Source organism: Saccostrea cucullata, unplaced genomic scaffold, assembly GCF_032062105.1.
Source record: "Saccostrea cucullata isolate Sc308-1 unplaced genomic scaffold, CSIRO_AGI_Scuc_v1 ctg232, whole genome shotgun sequence".
Classification (NCBI taxonomy): domain Eukaryota; kingdom Metazoa; phylum Mollusca; class Bivalvia; order Ostreida; family Ostreidae; genus Saccostrea; species Saccostrea cuccullata.
The window spans coordinates 384,525-389,018 of NW_026929738.1; the positions used below are offsets into that span (position 1 = coordinate 384,525).

Here is a 4,494-nt window from a genome sequence, read left to right on the forward strand (position 1 = left end):
TAACTTTTTTGTTGGTTTAGCCCCCCCCCCCCCCCCAACTTTCAATAAGCCCCTGAGGCTCTGAGTCATAGATCACATAGTCACAGGGTCTGAGAATGTAATACTCAATGTGACGAATACATGTACTGTGTAAATTATAGAATTATTTTGACTTTTCCTTGGAAAGCCCAATATATACGAGTCAGTGTGTATTTAGAGGCAAACACCTTAGTGCGGGTATTACTGTCTCATGACAGCATCTAGTTTAATAATCCAATGCTGTACATTCCTTATTTTTACGCAGATAAAAATATCGCGAAATTGCTAATAGACAGCAGATCGCGAGAAAAATAATTCGCAAGTGGGCGTTAAATTAAAGGAATTTTTACATGTACTTTAGCACCATGAAAATATAAGTGATTAACTTTCTTTTGCGAATGGCGCTTCTTGTGCAATTACGCGATAATTAAATCCTCATGTATATTTAGGAATTTAAAGTATTGATTTTATGTTTTATACTCCACCTTGCTCTCCATCATTTCTTGCTGAGTCTGTTCCAGTGTCCATAAAAGTAACCTGTTCTGTTCTTTAAGGTCTTTGCCATATCTCTCCAGAAGCTGAACTCGATCCTGTAACAAATCATTTGTGATCTGAATTCTTTATCATGAAATTATTTTTGATCATGAAACTGGCATTAATAGAAGCAACTTTACAATTAATAAGGTCTTTATTTCTTTTGGTAAATTCAGCATGACTCGCGTCATATAACTTCTTTGCTTGCATGTTTTAACTACACATCTCCCAGAAATTTACTTTTCCAAACAATACACAATAATATTGATTGTGATCAGATTCATGAACTTGGATTATTATATATTTGAAATTTTCAAACATTTGAAGCAGTACAAGTTTACATAGCAGCATGCAACCAAACATTTTATTTAACACTGTCATGTAAGCAACTTCTGTCAACTTTCCAATACAGTACTACTGGGTACATTGTAATTTTTCTACCTTTTTAGCTCACCTGAGCCGAAGGCTCAAGTGAGCTTTTCTGATCACATTTTGTCCGTCGTCCGTCCGTCTGTCTGTCTGTCCGTCGGTAAATTTTGACCAAACTTGGTACAAAGCATCCTTGGGTGAAGGGGAATTTAAATTGTTAAAATGAAGGGACATATCCCCTCGCAAGGGGAGATAATAAAGAAAAAAATGTGGGTCATTAAAAAATCTTCTTCTCAAGAACCACTGGGCCAGTAAAGCTGAAACTTATGTGGAAGCATCCTGGGGTAGTGTAGATTCTAAATTGTTCAAATCATGACCCCAGGGGGGAGGGTGGGGCCACAATGGGGGATCAAATTTTTATATAGAAATATATATGAAAAATCTTTGAAAATCTTCTTCTCAAGAACCACTGGGCCAGAAAAGCTGAAACTTATGTGGAAGCATCCTGGTATAGTGTAGATTCTAAATTGTTCACATCATGACCCCTGGGAGAAGGGCGGGGCCACAATGGGGAATCCAAGTTTTACATAGAAATATATAGGAAAAATCTTTGAAAATCTTCTTCTCAAGAACCACTGGGCCAGAAAAGCTGAAACTTATGTGGAAGCATCCTGGTATAATGTAGATTCTAAATTGTTCAAATCATGACCCCCGGGGGAAGGGTGGGGCCACAATGGGGAATCAAACTTTTATATAGAAATATATAGGAAAAATCTTTGAAAATCTTCTACTCAAGAACCACTGGGCCAGAAAAGCTGAAACTTATGTGGAAGCATCCTGGTATAATGTAGATTCTAAATTGTTCAAATAATGACCCCCGGGGGAAGGGCGGGGCCACAATGGGGAATCAAAGTTTTATAAAGAAATATATAGGAAAAATCTTTGAAAATCTTCTTCTCTAGAACCACTGGGCCAGAAAAAGTGAACCTTATGTGGAAGCATTATGGGGTAGTGTAAATTCTAAATTGTAGGAATCATGACCCCCGGGGGAAGGGCGGGGCCACAATGGGGTATCAAAGTTTTACATAGAAATATATACTAGGAAAAATCTTTGAAAATCTTCTTCTCAGGAACCACTTGGCCAGAAAAGCTGAAACTTATGTGGAAGCATCCTGGTATAGTGTAGATTCTAAATTGTTCACATCATGACCCCCGGGAGAAGGGCGGGGCCACAATGGGGAATCCAAGTTTCACATGGAAATATATAGGAAAAATCTTTGAAAATCTTCTTCTCAAGAACCACTTGGCCAGAAAAAGTGAAGCTTATGTGGAAGCATTCTGGGGTAGTGTAAATTCTAAATTGTAGGAATCATGACCCCCGGGGGAAGGGCGGAGCCATTATAGGGGAATCAAAGTTTTACATAGAAATATATAGGAAAAATCTTTGAAAATCTTCTTCTCAGGAACCACTGGGCCAATAAAGCTGAAACATATGTGCCCATGGAAGGATCATGGGGTAGTGTAGATTTCAAAATGTCTAAATTATGATCAGTGGGGTAGGGTGGGGATGTATAACAAGGGGGAAATCTGGTAAAGAACAGAGTGGTCAAAGCTTCTCAGGTGAGCGATGTGGCCCATGGGCCTCTGTCTTGTTTCTTTTTGTTTATTTAGTATCATACCTGTAAAGTGTGTGTTTACCTTGTCCTTGTGGTAGGGAGAGGGCTAAAGTAGCTAGGCTTTGCCTGCTGCCCTGAATCCCATTCACTTTGTGAATAAAATCTTGTATTAATAAATCACCCTTTTTAGTAACACAGAAGGTATTTAAATGGACTTCCTACTAGAAATCTAGAATATTTCACTATGCATAATAAAATTAACACGGTACACCTGTTTGATTATGAAGTAAAAATAATAACGAGGGGCCCAGGGGCCTTATAGGTCACCTGAGTATCATGAAACAACTTTCCAACAATTGAATTGGTTTGTGTTTTAAATCAAAGGCCATGAAATTCAAAATTTTGAAAGAGGCACTATTGCTTATCAGAACTATACACATATTTCAAAATTCTGGAAATTTTATCCTAATTTTTTTTTTCATCATAAGTGGTTGATTAATACAAAAAGCAAATTACAAAGCAATGATTTATTTTCAGACTAAGTACCCACCCAACCCCACCGGAATTTTTTTTAAAAGAATTCAAGCATTTTCACTATATAATCATTAGAACCCCATTCTAACAGCAGAACCCCTGACCCTGGGGCTCGAATTCACAAATCTGAAAGAGGCATCATTTCTCATCATAACTATGTACATAGTTCACTGGTTTAATACCCATGAGCAGAGAAGAAGATTTTTTAAGGAATAAATGTATTTTCACTACATAATCAATAGAGCCCCACCCTACCACTAGAACCCCTGACCCTGGGGCCATGAAATTCACAAATCTGAAAGAGGCAACCTTATTCAACATAACTATGTATTTGGTTTGTTTAATAAATACCCAGGAGCAAAAAAGAAGATTTTCAAAGAAATAATGCATTTTCCTATATAATCTATATAGCCCCACCCTAGCACCTAAGAACCACTGACCCTGTTGCCATGAAATTCACACTTTGGAAGGGGTAGCCTTTTTAACATAACTATTTACTTGTTTAGTTTATTTAATGGCCAGGAGCAGAGAAGAAGATTTTCAAAGAAATAATGCATTTTCACTATATAATATATTTAGCCCCACCCTAGAACCCCTGATCCCAGGGCCATGAATTGCACAATTTTGGTAAAGGACTCAATGCTGATTACAATCATGCAAACAGTTTGGCTGCATGATGTCCAGGAGTGAAGAAGAAGATTTTTAAATATTGCATTAATTTTAGTGGTTTTGGCCCCACCCCTCAGGCACCAAGGGGACAATTTTTGTTCCCCTTCACCCATAGATGCTATACGCCAAATTTGGTTGAAATTGGTTGAGTGGTTGCACAAAAGAAGCTGAAAATGTTCAAATGTTAATGCACAACACACAACGCATGATGACGGATGAAAACGGATAGAAATAGGTCACTTGAGTGTACTCAAATGACTAAAAAGGCATTTTATTAAGTAAACTAGTTAAGGAAATTGATGTGCATTTTTGTGATTATGCAAAAAGTATGGAAGATATTGGCGCATATTTTATTATAAGAAATACAAATCAAAAGCCTTGGGTCTTACTTTCATTATTAGTGTTTCATCTGCACCACTTCTTGCTTTATCATCTATTTCTCTAAATAGCTTTTTATACACTTCATTAAGAACTCTGCCACGAGATTTCAATTCAGTTAAGTTGTTCTGACAGTTGCTGTGACAGCCACAGTCCCCTTCCAGGAAACCTTCAACAATAAAGTTATTATAATTAGTTACTACAATCACTGACAATTGAAAATTCTTAATTTGTGAAATACACTAAATACACAAGCTTTTAACAGAATCAAACGATATTCTGATATTAACATTATGGAAGCAAATTCATTTCTTTTGTGTCATATAAGACGAGAATAAAGTTTCATTTTGGGAAAGACCTAGCATGTATTGGAAGA

The 4,494-nt window shown here is 37.0% G+C and overlaps 1 long non-coding RNA gene across 1 annotated transcript; it reads right to left on the minus strand.

The window, feature by feature from the left end:
* Positions 1-503: 503 nt before the first annotated feature.
* On the minus strand, positions 504-4,251 carry LOC134282072 (uncharacterized). Its single transcript, XR_009995215.1, has 2 exons — positions 4,130-4,251; positions 504-608 (listed from the first exon to the last, which is right to left on the minus strand). It is a non-coding gene; the product is annotated as an uncharacterized LOC134282072 (long non-coding RNA).
* Positions 4,252-4,494: the final 243 nt, after the last annotated feature.